This window comes from Rhipicephalus microplus, chromosome 7 (assembly GCF_043290135.1).
Source record: "Rhipicephalus microplus isolate Deutch F79 chromosome 7, USDA_Rmic, whole genome shotgun sequence".
Lineage (NCBI taxonomy): Eukaryota > Metazoa > Arthropoda > Arachnida > Ixodida > Ixodidae > Rhipicephalus > Rhipicephalus microplus.
The window spans coordinates 146,841,609-146,863,461 of record NC_134706.1 but is presented as its reverse complement, the minus strand read 5'-3'; the positions used below and the strand labels follow the sequence as shown (position 1 = coordinate 146,863,461).

General features: G+C 46.0%; 1 protein-coding gene across 1 annotated transcript in view; it reads right to left on the bottom strand.

Annotated features, from left to right (window-relative positions):
- The window catches only part of LOC119179762 (uncharacterized), an 86,402-nt gene extending 76,450 nt beyond the window's left edge, over positions 1–9,952 (bottom strand). The window contains exon 1 of the mRNA XM_075868328.1: positions 9,777–9,952. The gene's annotated coding sequence lies outside the window, so the exon portion shown is untranslated. The remainder of the gene's footprint in view (positions 1–9,776) is intronic.
- Positions 9,953–21,853: the final 11,901 nt, after the last annotated feature.

The window sequence follows — 21,853 nt, the reverse complement described above, 5'->3', positions numbered from 1 at the left end:
GTTTTAACCTTCAAAGGTAGAATATTTAAGACTTTAGTTCCATTGATTTCAATCAATATTTCACCGTATACATTATGCATTTCGGTAAATTCAGATTGCCTCTCAGCGCGTGTGTTGTACTGCGCATCGGAAAACAAAACACGTTACAAAAAAAATAGCAGAATCAGTGCTCATAGACTTAATAACTGAAATTGAAATCTTAAGACTACACAGAGCCCCGCCGCGGTGGTCTAGTGGCAAAGATACTCGGCTGCTGACCCGCAGGTCGCGGGTTCAAATCCCGGCTTCGGCGGCTGCATTTTCGATGGAGGCGGAAATGTTGTAGCCCTGTGTGCTCATGCAGATTCGGTTGCACGTTAAGGAACCCCAGGTGGTCGAAATTGCCGGAGCCCTCCACTACGGTGTCTCTCATAATCAAATGGTGGTTTTGGGACGTTAAACCCCACGTATCAATAAATCAATTAAGACTACACAGAAGTGTAATCCATAACACTTGCTGTGTCTGAAAATTGTTAAAAATGTTATCTTCGCTACTGCTATGGTTAATTAATTTCAGTGTTTTTTTGTAATTTTCATAAAGGTTATACGAGTATCTTGTAAGTTACACTTCATCATTCTAAACAAACACTGATATGGCTACGGCAAAACGCATATTATAGAGATTTTAGTATTTCACGGGGAAAATATTGTCTTGCTCTAATAAGGTGACAACATCCGCACGTGACCTTCCTGCACACGCTCTAAATATGTGCTTACCAATGTATATGGTGGTCGAAAATTCCGCGAATATATTTGAATATATCAACTTTTTGTATTGGGCTATTCTTTAAGCTAATACCTCCCGGTCTCAACATCATTTTTATTCGAGCGAAAAATTACATATTTAGTTTTATTACAATATAGAGTTTGTTTTGAGAACACAACGAAGAAACGCTTACTAAATCAGCCATCGCTTCTATTCGCAGTGCTGAGAGTGCGTCACCAGTAAATAACAAAGCTCTGTCATCCGCGTACATTAGCACGTAAGAGTTGCGTAGAACATCAGGAAGGTAATTATTGTATATTGCAAATACCCCTGGTCCCAACAATGATCCTTGTGGGACTCCACTGGTGATTGCGCTGGATGTTCATTAATAGTTGCCCTCAACTACCCTTTGTTTCCGTGAGAATAAATAGCTTAAAAAGAATTCAAGCAAATTGGTGATACCGTGACTTTTATTTCTCGCAGTAATATGGAGTGGGAAGAGGTATGAAATGCTTCCTAATGTCTAAAATATTCCTGTAACTGACTTACTTTCGTGATGACCTAGTTGTCTATCAACTCAGGCAGTGCATGATGCACATTTAAAAGAAAGCCAGCATTTGGCGGAGATTGCTACCAAGGCCTTACACCCGCGCTCTCACAACAGACATGCTGGTGCTCCAGTATTTTTCCATAAAAAAGGCGGTACAGAAGTGCTATGTATGCTGCGGAATTACTTTAAAAGACGCTACCTATAGTCACAGGCAACTACAAGCGCAGCATGAGTCACACCACGTCAAAAGCGCTACAAGTGCATGGTTCAGTCTTCCTGTTCTACCATTACCTCTGCTATAAATCGTCATACCCACCGTTACAGCTACGCACTGGGCAATTACATAGCTGCGCATCTCACAATAAAAAGTGTTCGTCAATCCTTCGCTACTTCGTAATTTGTAATTATTTATTGCACAGTCGGTACCCCGCCAGTGTACTCGCAGCCGACCTATTAACCAAGTTTTGAGCAGACTGTATGTAGGCGGCTCTAACAGCTAGCGCTGTGACTGTCTTGCGCACATAGGAGGCATATTGATTCCTTAAAATTTGCAAACATTCTCTTTTCGCTTGAACTACCAATCACTTGGTAAATTATTCAAAATGAGCATTATTGGAAGGTTCAACAGCATTATGTCTCTGGTGGACAACCCTCTATAATTAGAAATTTAAAGAGCTTATTTGTGCTGAGACTCGACTTTCAGGCAGTGAGGCTTCCACATGCAATTACCTCTCTTGCCGTCGTATTAGGTATGGTACGATTAAAAAAAACAAACTCCCGTAATTATATTGTTAATTTGTAGGTATTTCGGATTTTTGAGCGCAAAAGCAACTGAGGCTATGCTGTGCCAGACACAATGTGTTTCGAAATGGACATTTAAAAGGTTAAGTTTCAAAGTTTATGTAAAAAATAATATTCTTTCATGAAGGTGATGACGGCATGCATGGTTACTAGAGAATTATCTGCTAAAAGTTGAGATGTGTGTAAAGGTATGTGTTGTTTTTATAGTGTGCTGAAATATTTTTTTTCTGGGTTCCATTAGCGAGTTAGTCAATTACGTTTTGTATAATTTATAGCGGTTCTTGGCATTTCCCGCAAAGCGATTTTTCTTCCTTTGCGAATAAAGAAATAGTGTGTCAAGTGTGTGCCCTATGCGACGTCGGCATAATATAACTTCGATAAACTGTTCTTGACGACGGCAGGTCTTCCATTCGCCAAGTATAGCCTTCACTAAATGAAGCTTGTTACTCTGGCATAAGTGCCACTGTTATTGTCATTTCGCTAACAATGCTAGACTGATTTCGTGCAGACTGTATATATGTTGAATTTTTACTATAGCTACTGTTTGATGAGCTGCAATTGAATCACATTTATTTGTTTTTGATTTTCAGGTATTCCAACGTGGCTTGGGACCCAGCAGAACTGGATCGAAACTGCATGGTTCTGTAAAGCCATTAGTTGGTGACATGTCACAAACTAACCACATCTATTCGGGTTTTAAATGCAGCGCTTTTAGTGCAAAAAATGAGTCAGTATAGATTATTGCTTTCTTGTGTCTTCCACGCTCCACCGTGGTGGTCTAGTGGCTAAGGCACTCGACTGCTAACCCGCGGGTCGCGGGATAGAATCCCGGCTGCGGAGGCTGCATTTCCAATGGAGGCGGAAAAGTTGTGGGCCCATGTGCTCAGATTTAGGCGTAGGTGAAACACCCCAGGTTATCGAAATTTTCGGAGCCCTCTACTATGGCGTCTCTCATATTCATATGGTAATTTGGGACGCTATACCCCATATATCAATGTATCACTTTTGAATCTTTGAACCCAGTTTTTCCAAAATATATATATATATATATATATATATATATATATATATATATATATATATATATATATATATATTGCGATAGATGGGCCTAGTGTGTGTGCGTGTGTGCGCCGTTATACAAACGCAAATAGGACAAACAGGAAGAGGGACAGTGATTAGCTCGTGGTTTCTGGTAATCAGTTTGGCTGGACGCTCGAAGCTTCTGTAAACAGAGGTTGGGACATATTCGAAATCACATTACAATTTCTAGTAGATGTGCTGGTCAGTGCTGCATGCACTGCAATCATCAAGTAGAGCGAGACGTTATTGACGTCTTACAAATCCAGCAAAGGTGCGGCGTTGCTGGCGGCAACATGGCCTACAACTTGAATTTGTTCCCTTTCGACAACTAGGCAGAATTATGACAAGGGTGCAGACGAAGATACAAGAGACATCGACGATACCTTCTCCATGCATTTTCAACCCCCTGCGAAGCCCGAGGCCCTTTCACTGTCCCTTTACGAGAAGGTCGACAACTGGCTTGATGACTACAACCTTTGCGCCAGCGCCAACGAGCGGAACGTGCTTGGGAAGCGTAGGTACGTCTACTTTAATCTTGAGGACTCTGCGCGTGATTGGTATGAAAACAATGAATTCGCTATGGGAACCGGTGAAAGTTATGCACCCAGCTGCAGATTACCTTTCATAGTTCTCACAAAAAAGAACAAGCTAGACGCCTCCTGAATTTCCGGATTCAGTGCCCGAGTGAGAGTGTTTCCATATTTATTGAGGAAATGTCGTGGCTGTTTCGGCGATCAGATTCCTATATGGCGGAAGAGCAGAAGGAACCCCTATTGCTGCTGGAAGTAAGAGAACAGGTGTTTGCATGACTGGTGCTGAAGCGTCCTAAAACTATAGCGTATTTTTTTCATGAATCCGTGGCGATTGATGGAGTGTTCAGGCAGCGATCTTCTCAATTTGAGCGCATTGGCAGTCTTTCATCTTTCTCACCACCACTGGAAACACCTGACGCCACCACCATAAGGAGCCTTATGAAGTTCATGCACATTATCGTTCGAGAAAAGCTGCAGAAGCAGCAAGCAGTGTCTTCTGCGACCTACTTGATTGCTCTAACAGAAGTAGTGCGCGAAGACGTATGGCACCTGGTCCAACTCATGATAACTCCACGTTTAGCCGAGGCTCCTCGTTTAACGTGCGCGGAAGCACTGCATACTCGAGCACCAACTGTCGGCTTAATCGTCAAATCCGTACACCCAACAGACGACGACGTTCATTTCCCGTGCGTGGGTCTTGTGGGACGACCACCTATGTCCTTGAGCCCACGCCGAGAGAACTAAGAACAGCAACCTCAGAGAGTGCGGCCACTGCTGACCGATTGTTACAACATCCTTCACTGAACTGCCTGCTGACGTTCGACTCCTTTTCACCAACGTATGCCACTAACGATGAACTTGTACTTTCTCAGATCTCCGTTCTTGTCGACAAACAACCTGTAACCGCTATGGTATGCACTGGCGCCGATTATTCCGTCATAAGCGCTGACCTCTTTGCTGACCACACGTCTCTAAAATTTTTGAGTCCACTGACATTGCTTCATTCGTCGTTTTGCGCGAAGGTTCATAGAAGTTTATTCTCGAAATGGATTTACTCCGTGAGAATGTAGCCATTATTAACCACAGAGGCCTGCTTATAACACATTCTGGTGTGCATACGCCAGGCAATAAAATACTGCTGCGCTGACCACGGCACTTAAAAATATTGACGATACCATCGCACTTCTGCAGCGAGCAAGTATGTTGCTATTGGTAGAAAGCAATTGCGACAAAAATAATGATGTCGCCAAAACTAATGTATTGGTGTGGTGCTCTTGGTGCGGTGTCTGGAGCAACATTGTCCAATTAAAACATCGGAGGACTTAGCCTTTGATCATGAACGGTCAGATACGAATAATTTTACGCACGTTTATTGACAGTTTTACGTCCACCTCATAAATAAAACAGTCCCAAGGTGTGAAGCACCGCATTTGACGAACCCTACCGAATGGCCAGTACAACAGCTCCGCTACTGAGTGTCGCAAAGTGAACAGGAGGCGGTGGAGGATGGGAACAAGAGAGTGTCAATAAATAACTATGCAGTAGTAAAGCGCTGCCGCGAAACGAAGTGTAATTGAGAACGGCGAGGGAAAGAGTTATACAAAAGATATACATTGATAATCTTTTTGAAGTGAATTGTAGACGCCCAACTTGGTGGGTCAGTATTAGCTTAGTCTGATAAACTATCCAGATTTCACCGCTTCACAGTGATTAGCAGCGACCGCCTTTAATAAATGTGAAGGTTGCTATTCGCAGAATGGACTTAAGTTCACACAATCGAATTGACCGCTTATTTGTACTGGTTACAAATAACATTTTTTTAAATTTTGCTAATTACAACCGTAAATATATTTCAGACGTATCTGAAGATCCTTTTCACCATGCTGAAGAAAACGCCCCAGGCAGCACGCAGATAACTTCATTCTGTAGTTTTTCAAAAACACTGTACACATTTGCCGAAACACGCTTTTGCGAGTGCGTGCGTGTGAGTACTTGCATGCGTGTGTGGGTGCTATGCGAGTGGGCACAGAGCCAGGCAAGATACTTTGAAGTTGTATCGCTATACAGTACAAGATACCCAGGCGAAAATAATTGGAGGCGCAAATACAAGATACTGTCACAAAAATGTATTTGATACAATATTTGGCAATTGTATATTAAGGGACTTCATATATTCGCAAAATTTTTATTATAGACCCCGATAATCAAGTAGCTAACACGTATGCACAAAAACAACGACTTGCATATTTCTTAAATATGCCCAATTTTATTATGTTAGTTGGTGTCTCGAAAGTTCGTTCCAATGTGAACTAGATTGCTCCCTAAGAACATACTGGGATATACTTTGGCTGCTAAGCAGGACAGCTCTGGAGACCCTTCGCTTACAGCGGTTCTTCCTTGTCATTTCTGTAATAAATGACTTGCTGCTGAGTTTGGTGACCAGCTAGCGGATTGGATTCCCACATGAGCTTCAATAAAAAATCTTTTGCACGATGGAAAAAGTACCGACTGGCGTGCAGTTTCAGATTGTCCATAAAATATCATTTTGAAAACTTAATTAGCGATGCACACCAGCAACGAAACTGGTAACGCCAGTATTGTAGAACATAGCGTAATAGTGCATATATGCCTACGTTCAGCGCATAAAGCTGCTATTTCTGTTAAATGCAAAGCATTTCTTAGCGAACTTCGGTGACATTACGTGTATCTATCTATCTATCTATCTATCTATCTATATATCTATCTATCTATCTATCTATCTATCTATCTATCTATCTATCTATCTATCTATCTAGCCACCTACGACCTTTAGCTCTCGTGGCTGTTTCGATAATGGTATCGATACCAAACTTGATGTGGCATAACATGAGTGTATGAAGAGCATATTTGACTAGTCATAAGATGACAATCATGACATGAATGTCATGAATGTCACAATTTACATTTCATAGTCCTGCAGCTTTTGTGGTGGATTCGTTCACACGACATGTTCCAAAACTGGTATGGTATGACATGACTGCTTGTGAACATAAGCGACAGACCCTAACATGAAAACCGTAACATGCGTGTCATGTAGCAACATGACTAGATACCATGCTCATGGTGGGCTTCTGGGCGTTTCGCTAGCGTCACTTATACCAACTTTGGTATAATGGTGCGTGAATGGATGGCGAAGGTATGGACTGATGCAAACAAGATAATCATGAAATGCGTGTCAAGTAACAACATGATTACCTGCCACGCTCATGCATGCGCTGGCGGCCGTATCACTAGCATCAAATGTAACAAACTCGGTGTTTCCAGACGCGAACACACCAAATAGCTACGTGACACATCCAAACATGATGCGCTCACATCCAAATATGACGACTACATAATGCGCTCTCGCGACGCGCTCGCGGCCATTTCGCTAGCTATACATATGTCAAATTTATTATTACGAGAAGTAAATGGAGGATAAATATATGTGACTTGTTTTAACATGTTCATAATGAGATGCGTGTCATGTGAGAACATGACTACATGACACAGTCAAGGCGCTAATACATTTTGACGGGACGCGGTGCACGTGCTCGTCGGCTTTCATTTCATTGCGTCACGCCGGCGTTGCGACGCCAGGCGCTAGTTGTGCCATATACACACTGGTGCGCCGTGCTCCGTTGCTTTGTTGCATGCACGTTTGTGCGCGTCCGGCATCCCTTCGTCATGAAAAGTTTCCAGATTCCACGTAAAGTGGCAATTGATGATATGCGAAGCTCGATTGTGAAAGATTCATTTGTCATTTTAAATTCAGCACAATGCTACGAGGTGGAGGTAATAGATAGCCTACATGACTTCCGTGCCATGATTATCTTGTTTGGATCTCTCCTTAACCTTCGTCATTCATTCACAACATCTTATACCAAATTTTGTACATATAGAGCTAGCGAAACGAACGCGAGCACGCTATAAGAGTGGTTTGTTGTCTTGTTCCTAAATGACATGCGTGTCAGGATTATCATGTTTGCCGCAGTTATATATTTCATCATCTATTGACATCTCTTAACACTAAATTTGGTATATGTAGAACTAGCAAAACGGCTTCTAGCGCATCATGAAGAGCCCAAAATGCTTCATTGTAGCGTGGACGCGTGTGAACGCAGGGCACATCGACGCAACGTTAGCGAAACGCGAGCAATCCATAGTGACTCTTCACTCGATCGTGGAGCAGAATGGACGTGTTTTTCCACCGCTCCTCCCAATTCTTTGACGCTTTTATGAGTTTTTGCTCACGACGCTCTCGTGGAACAGGCCTGCTTCGAACTTTCCGTTGAGGACTTTCACAGCCAAGACTGTTTAAATTGTTTCGAAACGTGAATGTGCTCTTCTCAACAACTTTCTGGTGACCAAGCAAGGCTGATACATCGGCGTCTCAGTGACACCGCACCGACGCCGCTGCAACGTTCGGCGCTTGGCTGCATTCGTGGGAACGCCGAAGGCGTTGCAGTAACATTCGGTGTGTGCCTGATCTACACTGCTTAGACATGGCTTCTCCGGTTTCTACCATTGAATCAGCAGCAAGAGATGCTGCAGACACCAACGAATATGCAGTGGATCCAGCCGATGGTTCTTGGTTCACTGCTACCCGCTGACGCATGCCAAACACTACAACAAATTCTGCACCCGAGCTCTTGCCTCCCAAAAACCTAGTGACCCCGCGGCCGCCACCTTTACCTTTGGATGACTTCAAGGTGATCATCTGGCCACGAGGAGGCCTTCGCCTCACTGAATGGGCACATCACGTGTTTGCACGTGCCACCTGCATGACTGCTGGGCTGCCAGGAGAAACAGTGAACAAGCTCCTTTCTCGCATCCAAGCGGAAGGCAATATAGCCATCGAGAGCCCACCAGACGAAACTATTCCTACAAAGTTGCAAGCCGTCTGTGCACTAAGTCTAGGATCGCAGAGATATGAAATGCAAGCTCATGTAGCCGCTCCTGACAATTATTGTAAAAAGTCATCACCAGCCCTGATAAGAATACTTCACCCACCAAACTCCTCGAGAACATCTACGCACCCGACGCCGAAGTCTTCCACACCCAAATGATGGGATACACAAACACGGCGTTGATAACTTTTGGAGGCCTTCAAGTTCCACGTTATGTTTACTACTACCACGCGGAATACCGATGCGACATTCACTGACCTCGCAAACAAGTTTGCATAATTTGCCTTGCATTTTGACATCGGGCAGACGTATGTCCGACCCCGACAAAACGCCGAAGCAAAGTATAGGGGTTTGAGACACCAGCACCTGAGCACAGTTGTACAACTCAATTCTTCCACTGCAAGGGTGACCACCCAGCGATGCACCCCAAATGTCCTGCGAGAAAACAGAAACCTCCAAAGAAGCATTACGTCAAGAAAGCAATGGATGCGAACGCGTTAGCACCATCCCCTACATCACCACCAAGGGACACAGGTCCAGGTCCAGAACTAGGCGCAGCATAGCCAAGAGCACAGAGAAGTCTCAGGACAGGGTTTTGGAATTCTCAAACACGCCAGGAACCGCATCCAAAACCATCACCACCACCCTGGGACTGATCCCCCATAAGAATAGAGTCGTGAGTGCAGAGAGACCGGAATCGCCACCAGCCAAGAAGCCAGCACCCACTGGACAGACGCCTCCAGCTAGGGTGAGTTGGGCAGTGGGGCCTCCCAGCCTGAAATCTTCTTTACCTCATTCCTCCTATCCGCCCTCATCACACAACCAACCCAACGTACCTCTCACATCTAAGGCACATAACTGCACTAAGCAAGAGCTGCAAGATGCCCTCACAAATCATAGAGACTCGCTTAAGGCTAACGTAACCAGCATGATCACGCAGTCAAATAATGATTTCCATGCAGAACTTAAGGATTTAATAAAGGCCCATGCCCAAGCAATTGTAACAGAGCTAAAGCAGCACATACATGAAAGCTTCGCGTAATTTAGTACAGGGCCCCAAAACTCATTGCCACTGGCTACAAGCCCAAAAAGTCTGACCAAACGACCCCACCCTTACAACCGCCTATCACTCTTACCTGAAGACACAGACCAAAAAGAGCAAGATGAGCTCCCCTAGTCCTGCCTTCACCACGTGGCAGTGGAACTGCAGGGGCTTTCGACGAAAGAGGAGCTCCCTGCAACAGTACACTGCCACTTTCGCGCACCCTCCGGATATCGTGGTTCTGCAGGAGACGCTCTGCACACATAGCCTCTCGGGCTTCCATACATACACACATCAACAAACACCATAACTTCTCGCAATATTCATATCCAAACACTTGACAACTGTAAAACACACACTGACGTCATCCACTCTACATGTGCTTGTTGAAATTATTTCTCAGAAACACAGTCAGCAGAGCTTGATTATACTGAACATCTACAGTTCCCCTAAATCTAGAAGGGACGACTTCGGGTACCTTATAGGAGAAACGTGCAAGCTAGGGGAACAGGTTTAGTGGTTGGTAATTTTAACACCCCACACACGTCATGGGGATACCTATCAGCCACGCGTAAAGGTACCAAATTAGAACGCCCTATATGCAGTCACAGATTTACACTGCTCACATATACGCAAGAGCCAATCAGAGTTGGAACCAGCGCAATCAGAGATACGTGCCCTGACCTAACCTTTGTACGGGTAATAAGCAATTATAACAGGTCAAATCTACATGAAACATTAGGTGGTGATCATTGCATCAATTTCCCCTACACTGCAAATCTCCAACCCCTGTGCTTCAGAGCGTAAGGTCCGTCATTGAGAAAACAACGCGCTCAGACTGACAACAATGGGATACCTTTAAATGAATGGTCACAGTGCCTGCAAGCTGACCCTGATAAGGCGACCAAGAGGATAAGCACTACAACGAGAATTCCAGATGTCGACAGCCGCCTTTACACCAGTGGGAAGCACGCAGAAGCCTCAAAAAACGCTGGCGTACGCAGAGACACAATCGCAAGCCTAAACTTCGCATTGCTCAACTCACGTTGCAAGCCGAACAATACACCCCAGAGTTCACGAACAATTGGCACAACTTTTGTAAGTCTCTTAAAGGAACGCTAAGCACTGCGCGCACGTGGGCTATACTAAGAGCCCTTGTTTACCCGTGAAGTATCAAGTACTAAACTAGCAGTACCATCCTAACACTTCTTTACAAGCAGGATTGGGACGACAGCAGCATCTTACACACGCTTCAAAAAAGTACATCGCTGTAGGCCCTTAGCCAAAATATAAAAACTACCCATATACAGAGTCAACATCTCTGGATGCTATCACTTTGCACGAAGTTCTAGCTGCCCTTCTGAATATCAAGCGCAGCACAGTGTCAGGGAAAGACAATATTCAATACTTTCTCATACAAAACTTGTACGGCAAAGATATCTAACAGCCTAAAGATTTTTACAACGCTCACTGGGAATCCGGAACATAACCCTAGGAATGGAGACATGCCGAAATAACACTAATTCCTAAGTCCAGCAAACCCCTAGAGCTTGGAAACCTGCGAACAATCTCGTTGACGTCTTGTCTTGGTAAATTAATGGAGCATGTCATCCTCCAAAGACTTCAACCATAACTTGAGGCCGGATTTTATCCGGACACACTGTTTGGGTACCGGGCTCATGTTTCCAAGGATGACGTATTTCTCCAACTAAAATAGGAAGTAATGGGCAGGCTCTGTTTTACACAAGCTAGAGCTCTGCTCGCCTTGGACATACACGGTGCGTTTGACAACGTCTCGCATGACCTATTGCTGGACAATCTCGTGTCACTCGTGTCAACACACTGCGGACGACGAGTTTACGGCTATGTGAAAGCATTCCTAACAAACAGGGCGGCAACCACAGGATTAGGCTCTCTTCACAGTGACATCATAGAGCTTGCAGGTAAAGGCACGCCACAAGGATCGGTGTAATCCCCGACACCCTTCAACATCGGCATGGCTAAGTTACCGCCTTTACTCGACACCATTCCATGTCTGCGCCATGCTTTATATGCCGACGACGTTACTATATGGGTGACCAAAGGCTCAGACGGACAAATAAAAGATGCCATACAAAAAGCAGTAAGTACTGTTCAAGCATACACACGAGCAGGTGGTCCAACATGCTCTGCAAATGAGTCGAAACCTCAACACATTCGTCGTCCCTAGCGAAAGCCCTGCAACAGCCCACAAATCACAGGCACCTAAGAGGACCGTGTCACTCCCTGCGTACAAAAACTCCACGTCCTTGGCCTTCATATACAAGCTGATCTCAAGGCAATGCACACCATCAAGATATTAGAACAGCAAGTTTCTCGAATAACGCATATGATCCGCTGCATCACCAACCGAAGGCATGGACTTCAGGAACAAAATATTCTACGTATCGGTAATGCCTGCATAGTAAGTCGCATCACCTACCAGTGCCTTATCAAACCATAACGCTTGCACAACAGAGAATACTGGACATTCTCCTTCGTAGAGCCATCAAGGCGCCGCTTAGACTACCTACGTACGCATCCACCAACCGTCTCCTAACCATGTGTACACAACAACCTGAGGGAACTAACCGAGGAACAACGTAATAGTCAGCTACGAAGACTTTGCAGCACCGAAGTGGGATAGTGGGTACTCGTCAGGCTAGGGTACCCTCCGAATCGATGTGGATACAGCACACCAGGAAAACAGCTACCCACTGACTTTCGAGCAAGAATTACAGTCGCGCCATTTCCACGCAATATGCACCCTGAGCGCAACGCTCAGCGCTAGCGGGCAAGGGTGAAAAACCTCACGCGCCTCATCAATCAGTCTCCTCCAAACACTCTCTTATACTGTGACACTGCCAGACACAACTACCGAAGTTTTACAGTTGGAGCACTGGGGACATTGCTGACGACGTAGTATCTTCAATCAGCATACCTACAAAGAACATAAGTGAAGGCGAAGAGTGCTGTCGCTCTGGTGATTTTGCACGCTGCCATAAACCTTCCTCACGAAGATGTTATTGTAATCTTTACAGACTCAATGGTTACCTGCCATGCCTTCACACGGAGTATTGTTCCACAGCACAAACACTGAATTTCGAACACCACGTTTCACACGCCACTCAAGTTCCAACTTATCTAGACCTCTGGGTACGCCTCTCTTCCCGGTCATGACTGCGTTCATGCAGCTACCCGAGCACTCACTAACCGGGATCCGGAGGAAGAGCTGTCCAACCCAGATGAGGAGGACACAAACACGGAACTTCTAGGATATTGAGACACTCTGGATTACTTTAGACGAGAACGCATTCGGTACCCTCTACCACACCACACGCTCACATGAAAAGATGCAACTGCGGTGCGTCAACTTCAAGCGAACACGTTTCCGAACCTGTATTTCCTCCAAATCCTCCATCGCACTTATAATTCTGACAAATGCCCTTTCCGTGGAGCGGTACCGACGTTATTCCACGAAACACTGGAACGTCAGTGTCCGCCAGCCAGGTGCTCTGCCAACTCCCCTATTATTTCTACCCTACAAGACTGGGAGGCCATGCTGCGTGATGAAAGCCCGAGTGACCAGCGGGCGCTGGTTCAGCGGGTGTCGGACGCAGCAGCGGCTGTTAAAGCTCTAGACTGAAAACCCCACCCGACATTTTTCTATGCTTGAAATAAGAAGCTTCTCTCTCTCTCACTCTATAGTCTGATGCCAGGCGCGACCAGCGTATGTCGGCTTGGCCCGACGGCAACTGGTACGAAATGCGACATGCTTCATTTCGTGCCAGTGCGTTAGCCAGACTACGCTGCGTCTCAATCTTTTCATGACGGAGGGACGCCTGACGCGCTGTAATGCACATGCGTCAAAGCAAGGCAAAGCGTCGAGCGCCTGCGATTATATGACAGGACTGGCCCCTGGCGCCGCAGCGCCAGCATGACATGTCGACATGGACGCCAGCGAGCTCGCGCACCGTGTCCCGTCGATGTGTATAGGCACTTTGGCTGTGGCATGTAGTCATGTTCTCAAATGACACACATATCACGATTATCATGTTTACATCAGTCACATGCCTCCGTTATCCATTGACGTCGTATAATACCGAATTCGGTATGTGTGAGCTAGCGAAACGGCTGCGAGCGCATCATTATTGCGGCATGTATTCATGTTGTTACATGACACGTATGTCGTGGTTATCATGTTTTTATGTGTCATTTACTAATGTCGTCCGTTCGAATCACGTAATACCGAGTTTGGTGCAGGTGAAGCTAGCGAAACGGGCGTGAGTTCATTATGAGTGTGTCATGTAGTCATGTTGTTAAATGCACGCATCTCATGATTATTAAGTTTGTTTCAGTCGCATACCTTAGTTTTCCGTTTTAGTATATATATAGATATGGCGCTAGTGAAATAGCTGCGAGCACACCATGAGCTTGGCATGTCGTCATTCGTCATGTTGTTACATGGCCCGCATATCATGCTTTTCATGTAAGTGTCAGTGGCTTGTGTTCGCCATGCAATCATTACTTACCATAACAGTTTTGCAACATGCCATGTGAATGAAACCAATGCCAGAGCTGTAGCACCATAAATTCTAAATCATGACATTCATGACATCCATGTTATGATTGTCATACGATGACTAGTTAATTATAATCTTAATACAGTCTTGTTACGCCATACTATGTTTGCTATCGATACCATTATCGAAACGGCCAGGAGAGCAAAAAGTCGTAGGCTGCGAGATAGATACGCTCAAAATCGCCGAAGTTCGCTAAGAAATGCTTCGCATATAAAAGAGGAAGACACAGTGCGGTCTTGGTAACGCATTAACGTGATATTAAGCATGTCGCGTTTCGCGCCGATTGCCGTCGGACCTAGCCGACGGACACTGGTCGCACCACTCGCACCTGGCGTCAGACTATGGAGTGCTCGCGTTTTGCGAATGTGGCGTCTCTGTGCCCTGCGTGCGCGCGATATAATGCTACATTGGAGTATATTGGGCCCTTTATGATGTGCTCGCGGCCGTTTTGCTAGCTCCACATGTACCGAATCGGGTGTTACGTGACATCAATGGATGACGAAAGTATATGAATGGTGCAAACATGATAATTCTGACAAGCGTGTCAATTAGGAACATGACAACATACCACGCTCATAGTGTTCTCGCTGCCGTTTTGCTAGCTCCACATATACTAAGCTTTCTATCACATGACCTGATGAAAAGACAAACGTAAAATTCACAGCAAAGCATTATATGCGGCATAACTTACCTCCACCTCGTAACATTGTGCTAAATTCAAAGTGACATATCAACGTTTCTCACTCGTGCTTCGTGTATCATCGATTCCCGATGTACGTGGGACCTGTCATATTTTTGTCACTCAGACTCAGTCTCGCCATAACAAAAAAAATAAAGTAATGCGCGGAGCGACATTGTTCCACAACTCACCACGAGACAACGCTGCTAATGACTCTATTATCGTTTATTGCTACAATTACCTGGTATTTATATTAGAAAAAAGAGGGCGGAATAAAAAAGGAAGCCAATTATAACCACATTAGTGAAGGCGTGTTGTCTCAAAAGTTCTTGATGAATAAGCTATGACGCACAATACAAGCGTACCTGCAATTAGCTGTGATAATAAAGCATGACGAATTGTCAATTTACATCTTAAGAAAAGATATAAAAAATTCAGTGCGTATAAAAATTGCCGGTAATGGCTTCTTGAGATGTTCAAGAAATAATTGCTATGTCAAATGATCTGGTTTCCTTATGAAGACCCTTATCAAATCTTTACGATGGGCTCTAAATATTTTCTTTATTTCAATGCAAACTCAATGTATTGATTTCACGAAGCAATAGAATGTTTGGTGCGTTATACTGCGCACACGCCTACATAACCACACATTTGCTTTCCAAATTGCCTTGCCAGAAGAGTAAACTCTTGTGTATATAAAAACACCAGTAGTAGCAAAAACAAAGTCAATAAATAAACGTAAGGATAAAGCAGAAAGCTTGTCTTGACTGAAGTTTACACAAGGCATAAGGCGTTCTTGAGACCGAGGAAGAAGAACAGTTTGGAGCATTACGTTTTGTATGGAATGCAAGTGACGGAGAACTGAGAAAGCACTTGTGCTAACACTTATATAACAACATTTAATAAAAATAGCAGGAACAATACTACTTAATATGCAAACATATTGTCTTCTCGGCAAACGCCTGTTCTATTTGTTATGAAATTAGTAGTTCCGCACGCTTTGTGCTACGCGGCACTTGTAAGTGGCTAAGGGTAAAAATCATAACATTGACACAACTGAGAAGGAGAAAATCGAGAAAACGAAATACACGCCGGCTTGATCGATTGACTGATTTTTTATATCGGGGTTAACGACCCACAACTATCATGTAATTATGAGACTCACTGTAGTGGAGGGCTCCGGAAATTTCGGCTACCTGGCGTTCTTTATCCAGAAACCAAATATGAGCACACGGGCGTACAGCATTAACGCCTTCATCAAAAATGCAGCTGCAGCAGCTGGGCTTCAATCCCACAGCGCGAGTTTTTATGCTCGTCCGCTCCACCAAAAAGGACGTGCCGGCCTCATTGCCCAGCCTCACTGGTGGAGTCGGGAGAAAAGGTGCAGTGTTGTCACCAGTACTAAACTAGGAAGCGGAGTTGCGTCTGTGTTTAATATTTCGCAAGGTACGGTGTAAGCTGTGACCAGAGTATCTTGTATTTCAAGATACAAGACACATTATCGAATGTAATGCAAATACAGATACAGATACTCTTCTTGCGAGATCGTGATACAGATACAAGTTACCCAAAGAGTATCTAGGATAGTATTTATGTTCTTTAATAATTTATTCACAGGATTTTTGCTGGCTTCAAAGTGAAGCCATAAGCAGAAGTGGGTAACATATAAATATAGCACACTGAACATTTTAACAATATTGTTGCGAGTGACTGTGTTTATTTACAGATGATGTGAAAAGGCGTTGTGAAATAGCAGCGTACTTCTGAGACAGGCCAAGAACGCTTCCACCCAACTACACAGTCCAGGCGCCGCTCCACTACTCTTCTTCTTCTTCCGCGCCCCGTAGGCTCGCGCATCTTCGTTTCATTTCCCCCGGCGGCAGACGAAGCTCGCCGAGCGAGTTGAATAGGCCTATGATGGTACTGTTTGAGGCGGGCTACGTGAACAACTTGCGTAGTGCGCGAACGCCGGTTATTGGCTGTGACTCGGGCGACAACGTAATTCACGTCACTGAGACGAGTGACTATAACGAATGGGCCGGAATAGTTTGCTAGAAACTTCCGGTACAATCCTTTTCTACGAACAGGAGTCCACAGCCACACGTAGTCACCAGGAGAAAACTTTACGGGGATATGCTTGGGATCGTAGCGACTCTTGCTGTGTTCTTGCGAAGACAATGTTCGAAGGCGCGCTAGTTGACGTGCTTCTTCAACGCGACACAACGTCTGAGCGATGGACAGATCTTCCTGATGCGAGAAAGGTAATAGAGTGTCCAGAAAACTCTGTGGATTTCGTGCGTAAAGCAGAAAGAAGGGTGAATGTCCAGTAACTTCATGCTTGGCGGTATTATACGCGTAAGTAACAAACGGTAAGACGGCGTCCCAGTTCCTGTGGTCAGCATCAACGTACATCGATAACATATTCGTGAGAGTTCGATTTTTTCTCTCAGTGAGACCGTTAGTTTGCGGATGGTAAGGGGTGGAGTAGCGATAAGAGGAGCCACAGAGGCGCAAAATTTCTTCAACCACATCGGCCATGAATTGTCGTCCATGGTCACTGATGACAACCCGTGGAGCACCGTGACGCAGTATGACCCGTTGTAACAGAAAAGAAGAAACAGCGGCTGCTGAGGCCGATGTCAGTGCGTCTGTTTCCGTATAACGCGTTAAATAATCCACGCACACTATAACATATCGGTGGCCCGATGGAGTCTTAGGAAGGGGTCCGAGCAAGTCAATGCCGACTTTTTCAAAAGGAGATGTCGGTGTAGAGATGGGCTGCAAATGACCCGCCGGGGCAGTGGTGGATGGCTTGTGGCGCTGACATATAGCGCAGCTGGTGACGTACTGTTTTGTGGTCTTCCACATTTTTGGCCAGTAGAACCTCTCACGTAGTCGATGCAGCGTACGTGTGAATCCGAGATGACCGGATGTTATGTCATCGTGCGCAGAACAAAAGACGACCTGGCGCAGGCTTTCCGGTACCACTAGAAGCAACGGGAGGCCATCGGCTGAATAGTTTCTTTTATACAGCAAGCCATTTGAAATTTTAAAGTGCTTGTCGACGGAGTTATGTGCAGCTTCGAGCAAAGGTTTCAGAGTAGGGTCGCACTGCTGCTCACGTTTGAGGCTGCTGGTATCTGGGAAGTCGGACGAGACAGAAACTAAATAGTCATCAATGTCATTGTCGTCAGCATTGGTGTGTACTGAAGGAAGGCGGGATAAGCAGTCGGCATCTGTGTGACATCGTCCGCTCTTATAGGTAACAGAAAAGCTGTACTCTTGGAGGCGCAACGCCCAACGAGCCAGCCGGCCAGAAGGGTCACGAAGTCCCACAAGCCAGCATAGTGAGTGGTGATCGGTCACTATTGTGAACTCGCGGCCATGTAGATACGGTCGGAACTTCTGAATGGCGAAGACGTCTGCTAAGCACTCGAGCTCAGTGACGGTGTAGTTCGTCTCTGCTCTGGTCAGTGTCCGACTGGCATATGCTACGACGTGCTGGCGACTGTTGCAGAGTTGGACCAGCACAGCACCAACACCTAACCCACTAGCATCAGTATAAAGTTCAGTCAAAGCATCAGGATCAAAATGCTTTAGGATGGGTCCTGAATTCAATAAAAACTTCAGCTGTTGAAATGCAGCCTCGCATTTATCATCCCACAAGTACGGTGTGTCTTTATGAAGAAGGGACGTCAGTGGGGAGGCAAGTTGTGCGAAGTTCTTAATAAATCGGCGGAAATATGAGCACAGACCGAGAAAACTTCGCAGGTCCTTCACTGTTCGTGGTGGTTCAAAGTTGCGAACCACTGCGGTCTTCTGTGGGTCTGGTCGCACGCCTTCTTTATCCACGAGAAAGCTTAATAAGAGGGCTTGACGTTCTCCAAAATGACACTTCTTTGAGTTTAAAACAAGGCCAGCTTCGCGTAAGCATTCAAACACAAGCGACAAGCGGTGATTATGCTCTTGAAAAGTCTTGCCGTAGATAATCACGTCATCTAAATAGCACATGCCAATTTCCCATTTTAGTCCACGGAGTACTGTATCCATAAATCTCTCGAATGTCGCTGGAGCATTGCACAAACCAAAGGGCATAACATTGAACTCAAAGAGACCGTCTGGTGTTACGAAGGCCGTCTTCTCTTTATCTGAGGGATGCATAGGAATTTGCCAATACCCAGAACGCAAGTCAACAGAAGAAAAATAGGAGGCAGAATGCAGGCAGTCCACGGCGTCATCTATACGTGGCAAAGGGTAGACGTCTTTTTTTGTGTCGGCATTTAGGCGACGATAGTCTACGCAGAATCTCCATGAATTATCCTTTTTCCTCACTAGAATGACAGGAGCTGCCCATGGACTACACGATTCTTGTATGACGCCCTTCTTTAGCATGTCTTCAACTTGCTCAGCGATGACTTTCCTTTCGGAAGGCGAGACACGATAGGGCTTCTGGCGTATTGGTGGTGCTTGGCCTGTATAGATGCGGTGTTGCGTACGTGAAGACGGTGGCGTAACGGTAGACGTCTCGTCTTGGGCAAAGTCAAAGACTGAGGCGTAGCGTGTGATCACCTCCTGCAGCAGCGACCGTTAAGTTGATGGAAGTGACTTGTTAATCATACGGTCAATGCTGGCAGAATATTCGCGGTACGAGTTGGCGTGGGGTTTCTTTCCATCCACCGACAGTTGGAGTGACCGTATGGTAAGAGTACTTTGCTCTTGAAAGCTTGCCAGTTTAAGTCCTGCAGGCAGATATAAAGGCTGCGCGGAAACGTTCACAGTCCACAAATCGGCAAAACCATCGACGATGAGCACGAGGCAACGAGGCACGATAACGTTTTTCTTAAGGGCGTTACTGAAGTTCGGCTCGGCTAAACCATAGTAAGAACCCGCACAAGAACGCGAAGAGTTTACACGCACAAACATTGCGGTATGTGGGGCCAAGCAGACGTCTTCAGACACGGAAAACACTTCCAAGCAGTCATCAACGGTATCTTTTGTCAATGGAGGCGGCAACACGGGACGAAAAATAATCCCACCACTACCACAATCTAGAGTTGCACCACATTCCCGCAAAAAATCTATACCTAGAATGACGTCATGGGTCGCTCGTGCAAGCACCGTTAGTTCCGCTCGAAACGTTTGATTTCCTATAGAAAGTAAAACAGAACAAACTCCTACCGGGCTCAACGTTTCTCCCCCTACGCCGCGGAACGTAGCACTCCGATTCCAAGCAAACATTACTTTCGTTCCTAGGCGATTTTTAAAAGACATGCTCATTATGGAAACGGCAGCACCGGTATCAACTAGTGCAACAGTACTCACATTGTCTACAAAAACACTCACTTTGTTCTCAACCATTACAACACAAAGGGGTCTTGCGGAAAATGATTTTGCGGCCTCGCCCCCATTGGTCGCACCCGTTAGTTTCCCAGTGGTGGTGGCGTCCCCGAGCGGCGACGAGGAGACGGGGATCGCTTTTGGCGTGCTGGTGGTGGGGTAACGCTGCGGTCGGAGCAAGGCGAGTCAGCACGCGCTGCGTGTTGCTGTTGGAAAGAGCCTTGAAATGGTCTAGACTCGCCAGCAGGTACATAGGGCGTGTACACGTTGAAACGTGGAGCTCGCTGCTGGCGACGGTAGCAGTACCTAGCGATGTGTCCAGGTAGCCCGCAGTTGTAGCAAGTACGGGTGTCGCGTCTAGTCGTCCCCGGCGAAGTAAACCTCGTCGGTTGATAAAAGCCGGGCGATGGTGGTCGAGGAGTGAATCACTGTGACGCAGCTTGCCTGCGTTCCTGGTTTCCGAGTGGTCGTTCACTCCTCCGTTCGAACCGATCAGTGTAATTCGGGCGAGGCTCAAAGTAGCTCTGTCGCATCCGAGGTACCAGTGGTTCACGGGGCCGTTGTTCGAATGCACACTGATGGCAGACACTGGCGGTGTCCACAGCTTGCAGTTGAGCAAGTTCTTCCTTAACTACTCGTCTTATAAGAGAAGAGATCCCGTCCTGCGATGGAAGGTTGACACTTGCAATCGTGGGCACGTTGTCAAGACGTCCAAATTTTGGTAGGACTCTCCTCCTCTTTAGGGTTTCAAACGCTCGGCAGTGTCTCTTTAAGTCGGAAGGTGTGTGTAAGTCTTCCTTAGTGATAAGGAAATTGTACACGTCTTCCGCGATTCCCTTGAGGAGATGACCTACCTTGTCTTCGTCACACATGGTCGCACTCACGATTCCGCAAAGGTTCAAGATGGCCTCGATGTAGGTGGTGCATGTTTCGCCAGGTAACTGAGCCCTGCGTGAAAGCGTTTGCTCCGCTCTTGACCTTAGATGTTGAGTCACCAAAACACCTCTTCAGCTCGTCCACGAAAATGTCCCATGTGGTCAATGCACTCTCATGGTTGTCCAACCAAAGAGACGCGGTGCCGACGAGAAAAAACACCACGTTCTCGAGCTGCTTAGCAGTTCTCCAGCGGTTGCTGCGACTCACTCTTTCGTAGTGCTTGAGCCAGTCGTCAACATCGTCATCCGGCTGCCCCGAAAAGGTCCTCGGCTGACGCTCCGGCATGCCGCAGCGATCTTGTCCTGGCGGGTGAGCGTGTTGCTCATCAACAACGAGGTTGTTATGGCCTGCTCCCGCGTCCTTCATGTCTGGTAGCTGTGGTGGCAAGCCTGCCAAGCGTCTGCTCTGTCGCAAAATCGGTAGAGCTGGGTCGTCCAGATCGATGTACCCGGCACCTTCCACCAAACTGTTGCGAGTGACTGTGTTTATTTACAGATGAGGTGAAAAGGCGTTGTGAAATAGCAGCGTACTTCTGAGACAGGCCAAGAACACTTCCACCCAACTACAGAGTCCAGGCGCCGCTCCACTACTCTTCTTCTTCTTCCGCGCCCCGTAGGC